Consider the following 21315-nt stretch of genomic DNA (forward strand, 5'->3'; position numbering starts at 1 on the left):
GGTCTAGCACAGACTGGTAGTCACAGCGTTGCCAGATTGCTCGCAGTTTTACCAATCTCATTACTTTTCTCACACACCTCGTATATTAAGTAAATTTTATGTGAAAAAATCCGAAGTGGGCGGCATAAAACGAAAAAGCACCGCTTCAAATTACAGAAATAAATTCGTTAATTCACTTTTTTATTATTTGTAAAATAAAGCGATCGATTTTTCGATTTTGTGTTATTTTTTAACCTTATGTTTAACCATTATCGGAAATCGAAAATACCTGGTTTAAAACATCATATAAGGTACATCTGATAAAGGATTCAAACTGCTACTTACAATTTCTAAACGTACCGGAACACACGTTTTGTTTTATTAGATAATGAAAAAATCTGTTTTTTACCGTGTAGAACCACTTATTATTGAAAAATGAGAATCATAAATTTTTTTTTTTTTAATTTTATTACAATGTCTTATTAATATTATTGTGTCAAATATCACCTAAAAATTATCACCACGTATTACACAGCTGTTCCGTTATGTATCAGGACATGTTATAAATCCAAGTTACAGTGTAATTACTTTTAAATTGGATATGATTTCATATGTTACTGATTTACGGTCTTTAGGATTAATAGGTTGTACGTAACGATTCGTAAATAATATTTTAATACCGATTAGTTAGAGCCCTTAACTAAATATTAGCAAATCGATGCGTTTAGGCTAAAAATATAAAAGTTATATTTCGATTAAATTTTATGTTAATACGTGGGAGCTTATCTTGTAGTAAGAAAAGTAATAGAATGTTGCCCTATGCTAATAGTATTCTTTTTTTTTAAGTTTTGTTTAAAACCGAATGGAACGTCGGTTTACATTTTTGTACATGTCTATTGCACGTTTATAGCCGTAGAAATTATGGTACGTATTCTTCATCAGAATTTCTCCGATGATAAAGCAAATAAACGCATATGGAGTGAGATTTTGGACGTTGTACTGTATTACAAAAACCCAGCGTTATCTTGAATGTAGTAACGAACAACACGACTTGTTTTCTCGTGTCGACAGACGAGTTCACTGTAATCTTTAAACTAATGATTCCTTCTTCATTTGTGATAATCGGTTGGAAATTGTTTATTATAATTATTGTTGACATTATTATTTTTATTATCTCTCGACGGCGTAGTAAAATTGACTTTCAAACAAACCGGTAATCTCCGGTGGTCATTAATCGATGATTTTATTACTTTTATTTAATTGTAATTTAATTTTATTTTGCATCCGTTTATGTAGTGCGTTCGAAAGGTAATTGTAAACTTGTCATGCGCACTCGAATCCAAGCATTATTAATTTTTCTTCGGTTAGATCTTCTCTGGACCGGTGAATGATTTTACAATAACGAGCTAAATTTATTGTTTCTGTGAAGAATATCGGGCGGATCATTCTTTTCCTGAATATTGCGATCTACTTCCCGATCTTCTGGTCATTTAGAGGAATTTCACGTACGGCACGTGTACTGGTCATCAGACCGTAAACTTGATTTCTGTGCGTGCACGTATACTAATAAATGAAACCGTGCCTCTTCGGTATAGTAAACGTAGTCAAAAACGTCTCAGATTGTCCACTAGAGTCTGTTGAAACCATTCAAAGAAATTAATTCGCTCTCCACATAACCTTTCAACCGCTTTTACTTTACACAGGATGAGACTGAGCTTCTTACGAAGCGGTTGCAATCCCTTATGTGATGTTGTGTGCGGTTGCAACACCGATGTTTTTTTTTTAGGATTAAGTTTCGCGCGGACTTGTTGTGTACGGACTACACAACATGTGATTTTTCACATAGCAGCCGATATATCTCGCAGTTTTTCTTCGTCGAGTGCTGATGGTCTACCGCTTCACTCATATTCCGTCATCCCTAAATTTTTCGATTAGCGTTTATATATTACAACGATTAGGAACCGGTGTACCTCGAAATCTAACGGAAAACCGGTCTTTCACTACTGTCTGTCTGAAAACCGGTAACCGTCTGTATATCACTGTGCTCGCGGAAGACATAATCAACGAGACATATTCGCTGTTTTTAAGTTAACAATATTTTAAACGCGCACGAGAAGACGTGTTTTCATTCGTTAAAAGTCGACAAACACGCAGTGAACAATAAAGAATCAAAAACACCTTCTCGTCTAAAGATTACCGGCCTGATTGGCTCGTGTAAGCGGATCGCACAGACGATGCAGGATTAAAATCTTTGCGGAAAACATTATTTGTAGCACACGGAATTACGTATAATTTTTATTCTGCAACATTTAATCGTATTTATATAGTTTAATTACTATCCGAACGCTCTGTACGTTATCCGCGACGGTTCCTTGTTTTCTTTATTCTTCTTATTCCTGGTAAAAACTTGAAAATTAATGAAATTTCTATGATTTTCTAGGAATATCTCCTGATTTAAGATTTTGCTCATGATGCCCTATCGGAAAGGTTGAAGAAGATAAGAGGTGTATCTACCAGGATAAAAATGTTTAGTATGAATGTGTAGGGATCATTATAGTTTCCTAACGAATAATATTTAAACTATTTTATATGTCTATTTTCCAGCACATTAAATCGAAGTCCTAAAATAGATGCTACTATTAAACGAATATGTTTTTCGTCTTATACGCTCTGATTTTTACCAGATTCTTTTTATAGTGTTCGATCTTTTCTGAACTTCAGCACAAATGAAAAGTTTTGCTCCATTTTTATAAATTGTCTGATCTCTTCTTTCAGGTATTTTTAATTAGCAAAATTGTCTGAATTGTTTTCTAGTATATATTAATAAACTAAAATATATATCGCAGAAAGTCGGTTGCTTTCATATTCTACACGTTTGAAATATAAAATGTTGAATGACAATAAATATGGTTTTTATTAATTCTGTTGAACTTTATTATACGATTACGAAAACGAGATTTGCGCATATTTTATTGACAAAAATGAAATGAATCGTGAAAAGAATTGAAATCTGAAAGAGAATTTAGATCGGGGACCTGTTTTATAACAGCTAATGTATCTACCGATTAGGTTGAATTTTTAAACCGTTTACTTTTTCGCTTTTTGTTAAAACTATTCAAATGGATACGCCTGTGCGAACTCTTACTGAATGTAATCGAGTGTACCGTTCAGATCTAATTTTTAATATGATGAACTTTGATCGATAGTTTTCAAAAAGGAAAATCGGCTTTCAATGTAGTAATTTATTCTCTATTATTTTAATATTTTTCGTTAGTATAATTGAAATCATTCAAGTTTTAATGTTCAGACTTAACTAAAAAATAATTTATTTTAAATAAAGAAATTATTTTTGATATTGAATAACATTATTGAATAATATTATTTTTGAATAATCTTTCTTTTTGATATAACATATTAATACCGGTCAGTCGACTGTTATAAAGATGATGATTACTAGTAAATTAAACATTTTTAAATTGAACGGTTTGCAAATTTACATAATACAGCGATAACTTGCATCGATAAAGATATGTGTTTTTCAAGGTTACTAGTGAAATTTGTTACTCTTACTGCCGTCCTTCTGTCATCCTTCTGTTTCATGCAATGGAAAATTAAATAATGAATTCAATAATTAATAAAAAATCTATAAAGTATGTATTTCTTGATAGTTAAATGAATCATGCGGTCGCAAAACTGAAACCTAAATAAGTATTTTTAATTATAATTAACTAATAATTAATTTCGGTAGTTAGTGATTATTATTCCAAACTAGTTTATCAAATAGGCCGGTATCAAATATTGTCTAAACCAGATTCTTATCTTTTTAGATACTTTCCGTTATGCAAGAAACTTCAAGTAATTCACTTGGTCATTTAATTTCGTGAAATTTTATTCAGTAAACCCATTTTTTGACGGATTTATACAAGAAAGTTTTGTGGGGGAATTTTTGTTTTATCTATAATCGTGGTGTTTATTATGTAATAAAATATATATTCAAGTAACTATTTCTAACTGAGCTTTATACTTTTTTTTAGTGCGGTAATAGATATGTACTTTGAATAAAGCGTGATTTGCATTTTATTTTTTAAATTATTTATTGAATTTTTGTCGCTTATAAAATTACGGTTTGGAACTTTTTTACCGTCGTATTAAAATATACTAGAAGACTTACGTTAGAAAGAAAATGAACGTATTTCTTAGATTTGTTTAATTGAATTTTTCTTGTGTCACAATAATTCCTCCCTTTACTAAGAAACCGTAAGAAGTTAGACCTCTTCCCCGCCTGTCTAGGATAGCGTTTATGTAATAGTTGAATGACCCTTTTACTTTATATATAAGGTATTTGTATAAGGTCGCTAAATATTCCTTAGTTCATATATTATAGGATACATATTTTTACCGTTGTTAATTTTTTTAAACACGTAATAAGGAAATTTATTAAGTGAAATTCAAGTACTGGTATATCTCTAATGAAGTCCAAGGTAATACGATTACAATCTGTGTTGTGCATAAAGAATGCAATGAAGTAACGCTACGTAGAACCTATTTTACTACTTCTTAAAGCTATAAAAACACTTATTAGACACGATTAGATCATTTTGTACAATTAAATTTTAACCGTTTTACTTCAGTTCAATTTTTTTTTAAATTACTGTATGGGATAATGTTTTTTATTTACAGTTATTGCATTTGTCAAAACTTATTGTCTTGTTTATCTATCAGCGTACCTAAACTAAAAACACGGTAAATGCACCGAAACTAAATTAGAAACACGGTAGAAAGCTTTAAACTGATTACATAGATTCTTACCAAGTGTATCTTTATTTAAAAAATTGTCTATAAATGTGAGCTAAATTGTTTCCAGCAATCTTTTTACTTTAAATCGGTTTTAGACGATTAAAAAAAACGTTTAAGAAGTTTTTCGATTCATAGCGAATGAAAAGTAAAGTAAATAATTTCGGTAGAATATGGTGATAGATTTTTGCTTACTTTATACGTTTCGTTGAAATGTAATTAAAAAACCAAGCGAGATGTTAATTATTAGATATCAAAAAAAATTGTAATGCACATCATCTAACGTGTTATTTCTGTTCAGAAATCAAAATTCGCTTTATTTTTAAACTATAATGCTTAATTCAAAGAATTACTAGCAAAATTTTGAAAATATATGTGTTGAGAAAAAATAATACTTTCAATACATTATAACATTGCTATACAGAACTTTATGCGATTCAAATTTTTCCTTTTTTTAACTTTAAAATATCCTACGTCGGTACCAAAATATTGATTGATACGTGGAGCAAACGTTCGTTGATGTACGGCCGTATAGGTGCTATAACAGGTGTTCAAAACGTAACCCACTGGGTTGGTCTAGTGGTGAACGCGTCTTCCCAAATCAGCTGATTTGGAAGCCGAGAGGGTCCAGCGTTCAAGTCCTAGTAAAGCCAGTTATTTTTACATGGATTTGAATGCTAGATCGTGGATACCAATGTTCTTTGGTGGTTCGGTTTCAATTAACCACACATCTCAGGATTGGTCGAACTGAGAATGTACAAGACTACACTTCATTCACACTCATACATATCATCCTCATTAATCCTCTGAAGTATTATATAAACGGTAGTTACCGGAGGCTAAACAGGAAAAAGAAAGAAAAAAAGGTGTTCAAAAAGTGACGTGAGCTTACGGGAGAATGAATTAACAATAGCTTATTGAAAGTGGCCTCTTTTTTGCGATTCACGTAATTGAATACGACGTTGCATGCTCTTAAACACATGTTATAACGTTTGTTGAAGAATTGCAGAGACACATCGTTCGATTTCGCTCTGCGATGCGAGAACGGTGTTAGGATGAGTTTTGTAAGCGGTATAACCCGCGAGAAAAGTCAGATGGAATAAATCAGGAGACCGGGGGGGGCCACAAGTCCTTCGAAATCTGTTGTCAGTGAAAAAACCGATCCAGAAAGTCAGAAAGTGTTGTTGGCTGTTGTGAAGCCGTAGCATTATCCTGCTGAAACCACGTATACTGTAGCCTGTCTGCAGGTATAGTGTTTACGAATTGTTGTCAAATCTTTATGTAACGCTCGCTTTTTTTTTCGATGTACCATGAAAAATGTCATAAAGATTCGCCTACGCGACTTCGTACACCGAACGACCAACTTTTGTCCTTATAGAGAAGACTCGTGCAGCTTTTTTCCGTACACCAAATGCGTGTATTCTGTGCATTCACCGTATCCGTCGAGGCAGAACCGTACCTCGTTAGACCGAAACCGATCGTCAAGTTCTTCCCAATTTGTCGTTACAGATGACATGAACCGCCGATTGAAAGCTACAGGTTTTCCAGTGTCTGCCGGTAACAAATCGTGAACGACACGAATTCTGTAGGGATGAATCTTTAAACGCTTGCGCGATGCAGTGTGGGCACTATCAACGAGAGATTGGAACGACTAGACAGGCGTCCTACAGACAGACTTCATGGGACTAACATGCAGCTTGCATTTCGATCAAGTTTTCTGGTGTTAGCAGTTTCGGTCGACCAGTCTACCACTTTTGGCTGTATCTCTTACATACCGTTCTCTTGGAACTTGTGTTGCCGCTTGACGGAGGATTTGTTTGGTTCATCCTCACCGTACGTTTTTGTGAAGGCATTCTGGGTCCGATCATAACCGGCACATCTAATGTATCTGGAAACAATAAATATTCTGTGCTGCATCGTGTAATCCGTTTTTCCTCAATTAAATCTGTAAAAAAAAGAAGGAAACATTTTTCTATAAGGTCTTATGGAACACCAATAGTTATAAGAGATCTAATACTATATACAAATTGCATTCCAAAAATGCCATTGTCATTTCCAAGAATAACAAGACACCGTGCCAGGCTTACTGAATAAAATGTAGATTGAAGTGGTTTTTCTATCGGCTTGACGAACCCTCATAAAATAACGTAAGAGATTCAGTCGCAAAAACAGCGCCTTAGTACAGGGTTTAGTACAGCTCTTTAGTACAGGGTTTCGCAGTGTAATGAATCTATTACTCTTAGAGGAAGTATTTTAAATACTATTACTTGCACTTCACATATACGCTATGCGTGCTCTATTACGTTATTTAATAAGTTAATGTATACTTATTAGAAAATTATGTATTGAATTAGAATATGTATTATTATGTTATTGAATTAGAATATTATGTGCTATAGAAAATTAGGTATTGCGTACAATGTGTCTGCCTCGACGAGAGGGAAATTTATGTTTCTATGATTTTTTTTAAATCTAATTAATTTATCTATAATTATATAATACTTTGAATATATCTTCGTAAAACAAGTATTTTCTTTCTCGTGTGCGTTTATTTATGGGTGGACGTATTATTATGAAATTGTATTTATTCGTGATGAAAAATTAAATCTGTGCACGATTGGCTTTTGTAGTATCGATTTATATAGACAAACAGGTAACGAACTGTTGTCTCGATTAATTTATTTTTGTTTAGCTTTTTATTAATATATATATTACAATAAAAAAGTTTCGGTGCACTTCATAATATCAACTACAGTATAATTAGGCCAAGGATGTAAACTTGAAATTGCTTTTATATCGTGTGTACGTATTTATTTATATGCATATTATAGATTGCATTATTTTTATTCCATTCGTATATTAAAAGTAAAATGCGATTAATCATATTTTCTTTTAAAGTTACCTGTCAATTTTAATCGGATTTCATTTAACGAATACCGCGTGTTAATTATTGACATAAGATTATTACCAATTATTTAAATGAATTTTTCTTGACGTGCTATTGTATTACATTTAAATTATTGTAAAAATACTTAAGTATGATTTTCTACGCAAAGTTTTATCATGCGCTGCCACTGAGTCTGTTAATAAATCATAAATATAAAATAAAACCGTTTTTAAAACTTTTAAAAATCAAATCATAAGCGACTGAAAGGCCCTTTCAAAACTGCAGGGTCTGCTCTAATCCGATTTTTTTTTAGGTCTGCTCTTCCCTGAATTTTTTTTTATTACGGTATTTATTTAACCTTTCTTCGGTTACATCATTTTGTTTGATCTCTTGTTTTTGTTTTCGTTTACTGCTTCGAGCACGGATGATTTGAGAAAACACTTCGTAACGATTTCAAACGATATCTTAAGACATGACGCGTCGTCTAACATTTTAGATTCAAAACCTGGTCGTTTAATTTTGATCTTATTGTTGAACTGCGCTACTAGATGATTAAGGTTCTTTCTAACGACTTAAATTGTAGAAAAAAGGTTCCATTCTGCAAAGGAAATATGAAATTACATCTAACGATCAACGGATAAAGACAAAGTCCTCCTCTTTTATCATCTGATGAATGGGACGGTGGTAGAAGAAGCAACAGATTAAAACGTTTCATCTTTTTTTTGTACTTTATGCTTTTTGGAACATTATTAGATGAGCTTTTTTATACGGCTTACTTGTATAAGATCACGTTGGCAATCACGTGTTCGTAAAACCGCATGGATAATAGGTCCAAAGAAAGTAATCTTCTCACGCCCGTTGTCTAGTCGGTGGTACTCTGTACTCCACTTCGTTTGGTTTCTTTTCGTAATCGGTGTTATATTTATCTTTTTTCAACGGAAATATATTTGTTTATGCTCTTCAGTAGTTTTTATTTATGTATTTTTGCGTCGCATCTCCCCACTTTAGGACTCGATATACAAATTGAGGTGACACATTAGGTTTTAACTTTCAGTTATATAATTACGAGATTTATTTCCTCCTTAAGTTTTTCTTTTTAGTTGCATGTTGTAAAATATTGGACTGTATTTCCATTTAGTTATATACGATTTAAGATCGGTCTATTTGGATTTTCGTTCAGCATCTATTGAATTTTTACTTTCCTGGTATCACACCCTACAGCTATGCTGCAAGAAGGAAAAAATGGTAATCGGTCAAAAAAATGAGGTTGTTTAGTTTTTTCTATTTCTCGATGTTTCATGACCCAGGGACCCCAAAAACAAAAATAGAATATGTTCTTACGTACGGTTCGGTATGTACGTATATCGGCGTATTTGAAGCTTAATAACTTTTGACTGGATAACTTCTGCATAGAGAATCGAGTATACGGGGCAGTTTGTCGGTAAAATTTTGGGTTTATTGTCTACAGGGTGTGTGGTAGATAATTTTTTGGGGGTCAGTTGTCAACATTTTGAAAACGTAACTCCACTTTATATTAAGCTCACTATATGCGTTCGTGATTATCTTACCATTTTTTTTTTAATTTTGCCCCAAAATTCTTCCTTCCCAAAAACTGGATAAAAGCTATATTTTTATTTATTTCATATTTTTAATCTTTTTTTATGTCTTCCTAGGCGTAATAGTAATGCAAGTGACAAAAAAAAAGGAATACGGTGGGGGGGAATACGTAAAAAATAAACAAAAAAATATCTATTTTTTTAAACTCATGTATAATTTTTCCACTATATAAGAACAAATAACCGATGCCAGGAAAGTTTTACAACTTTGTTGTCACTTTTTTCTTTTCTTAACGTTGTTTTAATTTAACAGCGTACTTCTTGAAAATTTAAGTGAAAAACAAACAGTTTTATAAAATGTATTTATTTCTTATGACATTAATAAATGTTTTATCAATTGTAGAGTTTTAAAATTACTTTATTGGTGCTTCTTTCTGAATTGTAATTAAAAATTAGATAACTGTCATTGTAGATAGCTAGTGACGTATGAACCAATGTAATATATTTTCTTATAACATACAATTTATTTTTTTATCCGTAAATAACATCTGCTATTATGTTTATCTCGTTTGCGATGACCTTGACATTATACTATATTTTACCTTTTTTTTTTAAAAAAAGAAAAAATTCATATTTCATATTTTTCCATACATACACTTTGTGATGGAAGGTTACGAAAATGAATTTTAATTAGTTGTAAATATTATTGTTTTTTTTTAATGATAACAGAATATAGTGTTTGATAGTTATTAATCAATTTTTTGCTTTTTATTTTGTTACTTTTTTATTCAGTTTATTAACTCAATTCAAGAAAAATTCATCAAAGAATGAAATCCATAAATTATGTGGTGATATGCTTCGTAAGTAAAACTTACGAAGGCACTGTGTTTGTATGTCATGCGTGCATGTGCACGCGCGCGTATATAATTCATGGAATATTTCAGTATATTTCAAGGAAAAATTACGTCATCATTTTTGATGGACCTAAGGTCGGTTTTTTGTGTTAAAACATTGAATGTTTTAACGTTCTTAATATGTATTGAAATTATATACAATAAACGTTTATTTGAAATAAATTACCTCTAGTAGCTTGTAAGTTATATTGTATTATTAGTAGATAATATTGTTCATAATTTTCTTTGGTTTTTTTTTTATCAGATTTTTTCGTTATTAATATTTAAAGGTTGAAAGGTATATCACTGTTTATAAAATTATTAAAGGTTATACATATAGTTAAAAGCTTTTATTTAACTCGCTTTAGGAATAATCAAATCTTGCAACTACTATATCTTTTGATCTATCGTATGAAAATCAATGAAATTTGGTACACGTATATAACTTCGATGAAAATACAGCACTATGGTGTCGGAATTTGATATGACCCACCCCCACGCCACCACGCGTTACCCCTACGCTAAATTCATGCATTTAGTTGAAAATTTTCATTTCTCATGAACTATCGTATGAAAATGATTGAAATTTGGTACACGTACGTAACTTCAATGTATAAAAATAAATATTTTTACCTTTTTTTTAGTCTTAAAAAAAATACAAAAAAAAAAAATAACAAAAATATATTTGATTACATATAAAAAATTATTTTTTAAAAAAGCTTTAACTAATATTAATATTAGCATTAAAAAAAAAACAAAAAACAAATTAGAAAAAACATCTAAAAAGTAAAAAATAAGAATTAAATCAAATTGAGAATTTTAAGCAAAAATATATAATATATTATTTTATATTAACAAATATAAAAATGCACTGAAAAGTAAACAATAAATTATATAAATATCTAATAAATAAATGTAATAATTATTAAATTAAAAAATTAAAAGTAATGAAAATATTTAGTTAAATAAAAGCGTGGCGAGTTTAATACTTAATTGGATATCCGGCTCGGGGATGTAGGGGAAAAAACATATTATACGACACTACGGTAATGATCAGTAAACCTAAACCTCTTAATTCTCTCTCTTATTGATTGTTCAAGGATTCATCCTAACACCCTAACCGTCTTAATCTTCGTAACTTTATAAATAAATTTGACGGTATCTCCCGTCAGTCAGTACTTCTCTTTTGCTGTTTCCTCTGGTTCCACTCAGACACCTCGTCGACTGAAACGTAAATTATTCTCTTTATTTCTCACCTTTCGAAAATATTCTTGCGATTCTTGTTCAGTTCTATCAGGGACCAGGTTTCAGTATTCTATTATTACACATTATATGAATGTTTTTTTTCATTATACGAATGAATTCCTTAATAAACCGGCATTAACGTATCGCGTTAATAAACTGTGTTTTCTGTTGTAGTCCATTCTTTGTAGCATCTCTCCAACTCTTCTTGTACATAATGCGTATTCGTAGTTAATATTGAATCGAAGGCGGCTGCGGGGTACGGTAACAATATATGTTTTCGTTGAAAATAATATTTTAATAATCGGTAATTTATTAAGGAATATAAAAACATTTAAATAAATTCCCTTAGTAAAAATTATTAGGTTTTCCTCGATACGGTAAAGATATTTAACTCCTAAGAATCTCTGTGAATTATTATCTACCTTTTGAAACGATTAAGAAATATTGAAATAATAACCTAAAACCTAAGACCGGTGAAACCCCGTCGTTTGTTATCTCGCACATTTATTGCAACAGTATTGAGCTTACAGTTCTTTTTTTCTTCATATATAGAAAATAATTCTTTTCAGCTGTCTTAGACGCATTAATATATCGCTTTCTGTTCGGAAGATTAAAGTTTAATACAGTTATGTTAAAAAAAGAATGATCGTTCATATGATTCGTGAGCTGCTGGATTCCTTGTATTATAATGTTAAAGATTTTAGGCAGGTCATGGTCACACTTGATATCCCTTTCGCATTCTTCGAAGCGTTTCTTTTTGCGCTTTACAGTGTTATAAGCGGTACTTTATTTTAATTTATTTTATCGGTTATTTATTATTTTCCTTTGTAATTATATTTACTTGATGCTAAATTAATATTTTTTTTTTTTTTTTTAATTTTAATAAATAGTGTCGTATTGTATAATCAGAAGTGCCTTTTTGTCCGCAATTATTTTGTTTCAAGTATACAGGTATGCAACGTAAACCCACCGGGTTGGTCTAGTGGTGAACGCGTCTTCCCAAATCAGCTGATTTGGAAATCGAGAGTTCTAGCGTTCAAATCCTAGTAAAGTCAGTTATTTTTACACGGATTTGAATACTAGATCGTGGATACCGGTGTTCTTTGGTGGTGGTTGGGTTTTTCAATTAACCACACATCTCAGCAATGGTCGAACTGAGACTGTACAAGACCACACTTTATTTACATTCGTACATATCATCCTCATTCATCCTCTGAAGTATTATCTGGTAATTACCGGAGGCTAGACAGGAGAAAAAAAAGAAGGATTTAGGACTATTGTGACATCTAGTTGTGCATCTCCCCTTTTGATTGAAATCGACTTGACCGAAAATGTCCAATAAAAAACCCAAAATCCAAAAATATTTTGGAATTTGGTCTTTTTGTTAACTGCAGTAATAAGCTCTCACTGAGAGCTTTTGAACGATATGTCATGTTGTACTTATTTTCATTGGTTCCATAGTTATAGCTAAATAAAATTTTAATTAATAGAATATTTGGATCTTACAAGGGAAGAAGGCACATCGGTTCGAATCAAACTTCATTTCCTTTATTTCTTAACTTCTTTTTTTTAATTTAAATATATTGATTTATTTATAATTATTAAGTTCTGATTGTAAAAAAAAAAACTACAATAAATAATAATTCAATAATAACAATAAAAAAAAAAAAAACATGAAAAATATCAGAAGTTATTATTGAAATAAAATTTGATGTACTTAATAAAATATGTATGTGTAATTTAATAGGCGTACAAGGAATTCATGTGGTATCCACATCAGATTTTTTTTTTATTCGGTAAAGTTATAAAATATTGTGGATGAACTAAATTTTTCGAGCGGAAACTGGGAAATAAACTGACATTGCTCCGGCGTGGCGATTCAGGATATCAGGAAGCATCGAGCGAGTAGATTTATACTAGTTGTTTGGGTGGGCGTAATGGAAAAGAAGCTGTTTAATTTGACCTTGAGTACCTCTTTCTGTACATGGCTAATAGTCCGTCATTCAGGTAGCGGCGTATTTCAATCTTCTATCAGATGTAAAAACCACTACTTCCGCATAGATTCGCGGATTCACACGTTCACAGAATGCACCCAAGATGTTATATGTTTTTTGATTCGTGGAATTATAAGTAGCATTTTCCTTTCAGTAATTAAATCTTTCGTGATTTTAAATTAAGAAATTAAACACAATGGTTTGTTAAAATAATGCCGCAATTACTATTACTAATAAATAATATTTATTCAAATAAAATATATACCACATAAGTAAAATAACCTTTTGTACACGTAAGTAATTAATATAAATTATTTTATAAAAAAACCATCTTAACCCGTATTTCATAAGAAATGCATTTATAAATAGTCATCGAAGTCATTAAAGGTCATTGAAATAAACTGGAAAATAGCATTACACTCCAAAGCCTCATAAAAATTTTTAATTAAAATCTAAATGTAGATTCGATTGTTAAACAATTTTCATCGGTAGAACCTATGGAAAAGTATGTATAAAAAAATATATATTAAAAAGTGATCAAAATAAAATCAAAGAAATAATAAACGATAGTTAAGAAATACTGTAAAACAGAATTTTTTAAAGAAATACTTCTTTTGTGGAAAAATTTAGGAAATATTAGTTTATGAGGAACTGAACCCCAAATAAAATTTAAAAGAGAATTATTTAAAAGTATTGAAAAATTAAAGTGTAACTTTTATGAAAGTAATGAAAAAACATTGTTTTCATTTTGGGTCCGAAATAAAAATAAAATAAAATTAAAAAAAACCAAAAAAATATTAATGAGTTAAGAACCAAAAAAAAAAAAAAAAGATAAAAGAGTATATATTTTTTAGAGGAAGGGAACAAATTTTAAGAAATACTTTTCTAAAAATATTCATATATAGGTTAAACTTAACAAATTTGCGTAAGTAAAATTTCTAAATCTAATACCCTCTTCAATGAAGGCTAAAATAAGAAAACGATTTTCAAAAAACATTTCGCATTATAGGTCGGGGGTCTATAATTTTAATAAAATTGAACACTTCGTTGATAGCTCTATATATATGAAGTAAAAACTTTAAAAAATTTAAAAAAAATATATATATTTAAACCGAAGCATAGGCGTAGCCAGGATTTTATCCAGGGGGGAAAATAAGATAAAATTTTTTGTTAAAAAATCGTTTTATTTGAACATTTGAAAACGCTAAAAGTAATTAATTGCAATGCTATTCGAACCTATCTAAATCTTATTTCAGTACTACCCTACGAGAGTTCTGGGTAAATCTTGACAAAATTTCTTTCTCAAATTTATTTTTACCTTCCAGAACCCCCTTTTTATTAACATTCATTATACAAAGACCTACAAGCCGATCTTTTGTCACTGTTGACCGTAACTAAGTTTTTACCCTGCGTAAGGTACTGAAGGATCTTTCGATAGTGCTCGTTGTACAGGACTGTGCAAGTGAGATAAGGAGCGCCCGTTTTATGGATTGGTAGAACAATTTTTTTTTAACTAGTGAAACTAGTTCTATCTTCTTCAGTTCGGCGTTTGACACGTGTTTTCTTTTCCATTGGTTGTACCAAAGTTTAGTTTCATCGAGGAAATCATTCAAATTGTAGTAACTACATAAACTTGTAGTGTTTTTTTTTAATTCTCATACGTCATATCAAGCATTACGTGAGGGTGCAATTAAAAATATCTGAGATATGTTTAAAAAAACCCACCGGGTTGGTCTAGTGGTGAACGCGTCTTCCCAAATCAGCTGATTTGGAAGTCGAGAGTTCCAGCGTTCAAGTCCTAGTAAAGCCAGTTATTTTTACACGGATTTGAATACTAGATCGTGGATACCGGTGTTCTTTGGTGGTTGGGTTTCAATTAACCACACATCTCAGGAACGGTCGAACTGAGAATGTACAAGACTACACTTCATTTACACTCATACATATCATCCTCATTCATCCTCTGAAGAATTATCTAAACGGTAGTTACCGAAGCTAAACAGGAAACAGAAAGAAAGAAAGAGATATGTTTAAAAATATCTGAACCATTTAATTCAAGTATTTTTTTTTTCTGTTTGGCCTCCGGAACCACCGTAAGGTATTACTTCAAAGGATGATGTGTATGAATGTAAATGAACTTTAGCCTTGTACAATCTCGGGCCGACCGTTCCTGAGATGTAAGGTTAATTGAAACCCGATTGCCAAAGAACACCGGTGTCTATTGTTTAAATCCGTATAAAAGTAACTGGCTTTACTAGGATTTGAACCGTAGAACTCTCGACTTCGGAATCAACTGATTTGCGATGACGAGTTAACCGCTACACCGACCCGGTATGTTAAATTCAAATATCTAGACTATCTTGACTGCTTTTAATGTACACGTTGTTTATGGGTCGAGTAGATAAAACTTATTTCAAGAAATGCAAAACCAGCTTGAATTTTAAATCGATCAAACAATATTCTGGCCCACGAAAAAAATGTACGGTTGGGGATAACGATTTAATGTTCATATGATTGAATTTTCCACCTTATAAATATAAAATATCTCAGAGATATTGTTTGGAAACTGGTCACAAAATTAGAATATTAGAAACAAAATGGCTTTTAAAAAATATTAATCGTACTACAGATTAATGTTGTATTACGTTAAGACATTTTTTTTTTCTTTTCGGTATACCGGTTGATTTTACTGTCGTGCCGATCGGTTATTTTTATGTTTTGCTGAGTTATACTCGTATTAAATGTGTTTTACTGGACGGTTTGAGGAATCGACCTTGACAATACTCGCGGGTGTACCATTACAATCGTACGTTTGAAGAAGTAATGATTTCACAGCAACCGTTTAAAATGAAAAATCCAGTTGTTGGTTTTTAAGTTTAAAAAAAGTTAAATATTAACAAAGTTTGTGCGCTTTAGATTCCAAGAAAATACAGTAACGTAATATAATTTAAGGTATGTATTTTTTTTAATAATTAAAGGTAATTTCTCGTTTTTTGCTCTTAGATGCGTCAAGTAGGCAATTACGTATATATAAACCATTTTAATGTTATATTAAATACCCTTTAAATCATTGTAACTTACATAACATACAGTATTAAAATTGAAAATTTTAACTAATTATGATAATAATTTTAATTAATTTATCAAATCGATAATAATAATAATAATGATGAAGGAAGGTTATTTCCGTCATAAATTATTGGTTATTATTATTTTGTAAATAATAAAAAATTCTATGAAAACAAAACAATGAACCATTGTTTTAGAAATATTAACAAAAAATGAAATAAAAACTCTTTATAACACATTTTATAGACTGAGATAGTCTATTTTCATTTTTAACCAATATTCAGTTGTTATATGATGATAATTTTAATAATGGTAGTAATAATAATAATAGTAAAATTATAAATAAACAAATTACATGGATTTTTTCAGATAAAACAAACCTTATCTCAATGGTAGGGTTATTGACATTAATGGAAAACAGATATACCATACCAAAGTTAAATAACATGTGTTTCATAATTATGAAAGAATACAGTATTTATTGTAATATAACAGTGAGCATATATATTTATAAGCACACCGCACTGTAACCTATAAATTAGAACGAGAGGAAGATAATCTGAAAAAAGTGGAGATATATCATATTAAGTCTTGTAATGTGTGCACTCTATTTTTAACACGAAGGAAGTAGAAATATCAAAACTGTTAATTATAATTTGGGAAGAAAATTTGTTTTTTAATTTTAGTCGTAACATTTTGAGTAAAATAGTATTGTCTAAAAATATTTTTAATTAATTTTTATGTAATAAATATTAAAATAATATAATATTTATTTAGCAAATTAAAAAAAAAAATGAGTGCAGCTACAATTTAAAATATTTCTAATTTTTGGAAAAAAAGCTGACAACAAAGTTGTTATGATTTCCTGGCTTTGATTATTTATTCTTATATAGTGGAAAAATAATTTTACATGAATTTTTTCTTTTTTTTTCAAAAAATAAATATTTTTAATCTTTGATCGGCTTTGCCACCCGCCATTATTGCCCGCAAAGCATTTTTCTTTTTTTGGGTCACTGGCACTACTACGCCTAGAAAGACAAAAAAAAATTCGGGTAAAAAATATTCAATAAATAAAAAAGTGACTTTTTTTGGGGAAGGGAGAATTTTGGGGCCTAATTTTTTTTAAGTATGCCCGCATGTACAGAGTTGAAAATAAAGTGGGCTTATGTTTGTTCAATTTTGATAAAATTGACCCCCAAAAAAAACTCTCTACCTCCCCTGAAAATGTTGACCCCAAAAGTTTACCGATAAATTGCTCTGTATACACGAGTCTTTGTACAAAATTTAATAGGAAGCGGCTTATCCAGTCAAAAGTTTTAAGCCTTTCAAACACGCCAACACACGTACATACAAAAATTACCTCTTCTTTTTTTTGTTTTTGGGTTCCCTGGGTCTTGAAACGTCGATAAATGCAAAAAAAAAACCGTTTTTTGGCCGATTATCATTCTTTCCTTGTAGCAGCATAACTCTAGAGTAAAAGATTATTCATGCACCTAAACAGACAGACCTCTATCTTTGCAGTATTAAGTATCTACGTGTACTACACCGTTTACGCGTGTACCTTTCGATTATATATTTAAAATAACAAAGTAATCTTTGACGTTTTAATTTTTCGATACGATATTACCAGTTAATGTTAAAAATCGAATAACTTAATCAAATAATTACGCTGGTGAATTTAATAAATAATCCACCTTTGGTGACAATGTACTGCGCGTAATGAATATGTATTGAAGACGTGCAAGCGATAGATTCGTGTGATCTTGACCCGCCTAAATAATTTCAGTAATATAAAGCAGGCCGAGTATATAGATCGTGCAACGAAAAGCATTCTTTTTTTTCTTATTTAGCCTCCGTGAATCACCGTCAGGTATTACTTCAGAGGATGAATGAGGATGATATACATTAGTGTATGTGAAGTGTAGTCTTATACACTCAGGTTAACCATTTTTTAGATTTGTGGTTAATTGAAACTCAACCACCAAAGAACACCGATATCCCCTTGATCTAGTATTCAAACCCGTATAAAAGTAACTGCCTTTATTAGGATTTGAACGTTGGAACTTTCGACTTCGAAATCAGCTGATTTGCGAAGACGCGTTCACCACTAAACAAACCCGGTGGGTAGCGAAAGGCAATCTAGTTAACTCTACTCGCACGTTTCTTTAACAACCTAATTATTCTGATCGCATCGTTAAATATTACGAATAGGAAAAATCAATCTCGTCGTCAAAAAGATAATTTTATAATCCCTTTTATCAGTAATTTGCTTTTGTTAGTGTATGTATATATTAAAATGACGCAATTCAGGAAATATTTTCCATCTTCAGATATATCAGTCTGTGGAGGTCGTCATAATCCTCCCTACTAAATGGCATTTGATTATGTGTGTGTGTGTGTGTACCTCTTAGCTTAGCACCGGAATGTACCGATCACTAGCGGAAAATCCCGATTTGTTAGTACATGTCTCGTGTTAGTCAGATGTATACTTGTTATATTATTATTATTATTATTATATATATATATATATATATATATATATATATTTGGGACATTCTTTTACAAACCGTACAGATTTGGTCGAAAATTGACCGACACATTTTTGATTTAGCTAAAACTTTTTTACGTGTTCTGTACGACAAAAAAAGATATTCCTATTCCAGGATTTTTTTTCTTTTCATTTTCTTTGAAAATAGAAAGGATTGAAAATTTAAGAATTTGGTGATTTTTGGCTTGTAGTATATATTTAAAAAATTCATAACTCTGGTTTTATTTGAGCTACAGATTTCATTTTAAAGGTAAAAGAACGAGCTTTAATAAAAAAAAGTACTTGAAAAAAACATTATTTACAAATTGAAATTGTTATAAACAATTAAAATGTTTAAATCGATTTTTAACAATTGCCCCACCCCACGTATCAAGTTTTTAATATTTCTATCGTGTTCTTTGTCAAATTTCCTTTCGAAAACGCTTTTTTTATCGATGGGGAAATAATTATTACTATATGAAAATAGTTAATTAAGCTAGCGTGTTTTCGAATCAGCTGCGTATTGGCCGTTTCCGCTCTGTCAGTACTCGTGCGATTCAGTAGCATGCGCTGTGACCCGCGCGCCGATGTGACGAACCGCGCTAGATTAATTAATTTTTTCATATAGTAATAATTATTTTCCCATCGATAAAAAAAGCGTTTTCGAAAGGATATTTTAATTGTTTATAACAATTTCAATTTGTAAATAATTTTTTTTTCAAGTACTTTTTTATTAAAACTCGTTCTATTACCTTTAAAATGAAAAAAAAAAATGAAATTGTAGCTCAAATAGAACCAGATTTATGATTTTTTTAAAAATATACTACTACAAGCCAAAAATCACCAAATTCTTAAATTTTCAATCCTTTCTATTTTCAAAGAAAATGAAAAGAAAAAAATCCTGGAATAGGTATATCTTTTTTTGTTGTATAGTTTACGTAAAAAAGGTTTTAGCTAAATCAAAAATGTGTCGGTCAGAAAGGTGTTGGGTTTGTAAAAGAATGTCCCATATATATATATATATATCGAAGTTTTGGGTAAATTTATTACTTTTTAACCGGATCCGAATTTTCGGACGAAAATCGAAAATATCTCGAAAACGGTCGGTCCTAGCGCTCTGAAAATGATATTCCATCCCTCTCAACGACATCTCATCCGTTCTCAGTAGTACCCGTCGGATGATAATATTTTCAAGTGCCGCCGTGGCGCCGTTCGGAAATTGGGAGGGGGCGATGGGGTGCCACCGTAATATCTCGGGGTAACCGGTTGTCCGATTTTAACGATTCAAACGGCGTATGTAGCAGTAGATCTAACGCTAACCGATTAACACATAGGAAACACTCTTGATCGACCGGATCTTGGTTATCCGGAAATTAAATCGTTTACCCCCTGTATTTTGATTGCACTTACCCATCCTAAAACGTACCGATCCGATCTTTCGCTAAATACCCTCAAACCTGTGCCCTAGCGCAGCTGTAAATTTTAATCTTATGAAGACTAAAAAAGATATGCAAAAATAATTTTTATAACACCAGTCCTTAAATTAAACGCACTAAAATGTAAAAAAATACTTTTAGGACGGATCTCAGAATGGATTTGACAACGAGCTTTGATGGTGATATGTAAGATTACGTGAAAGTCATACCTTCTATTAAAAATTTGACAATTTTCTCCAATTTTTTGTTATGGGTGATGAATGGGGTAAACATTGGGATGCAAACACGCATAAGAAAAAATTGCCAAAAACATCAAATTTGTAATTTGAAGCTATCTTAATTATTACCATCAAAGCTTGTTAGATCCATTCTCAGATTCCGTCCTAAAGTTATTTTTTACCTTTTAGTCCGTTTAATTTAAGAGTGGTGATTTAAAAGTTTTTTCCGTATTTCTAGTTCCTTGTACGAAGTAAAGGAAGTATTGTGATCATAAAAAATTTCAGTTTTCAGATTTCAACGGAAATATCTATTTTGACCATTCTTGAATGCATTTCGACTAGTTTCGGCGTGACGTTTGTATGTATGTACGTACGTACGTATGTATCTCGCGTAACTAAAAAACGATTAACAGTAAGATACTGAAATTTTTAATTTAGGAGTGTTGTAACATGTAGTTGTGTATCTTCCTTTTTGATTACAATCGACTGAACCAGAAGTGTTCAAAAAATCCCAAAACATATTGGATTTTGGACTCTTTCTTAACTGCAGCTATAAGCCCTTATTGAGAGCTTTTCAACGATGTATTATAAGTGGTACTTTTTTTCATGGTTACAGAGTTATAGCCAAATAAAATTTTAATTAATGGAGTATTTGGATATTGGAAGGAAAAGGCACATCGGTTCGAATCAGACTTCATCTCCTTTTTTTAACCTTTT

At 31.0% G+C, this 21315-nt stretch overlaps 1 protein-coding gene across 2 annotated transcripts in view; it reads left to right on the forward strand.

Annotated features, from left to right (window-relative positions):
- The window catches only part of SNF4Agamma (SNF4/AMP-activated protein kinase gamma subunit), a 1283477-nt gene that overhangs the window by 796651 nt on the left and 465511 nt on the right, over positions 1 to 21315 (forward strand). The window lies entirely within an intron of this gene.

The sequence above is a fragment of the Lycorma delicatula genome, chromosome 2, assembly GCF_047948215.1.
Source record: "Lycorma delicatula isolate Av1 chromosome 2, ASM4794821v1, whole genome shotgun sequence".
Classification (NCBI taxonomy): domain Eukaryota; kingdom Metazoa; phylum Arthropoda; class Insecta; order Hemiptera; family Fulgoridae; genus Lycorma; species Lycorma delicatula.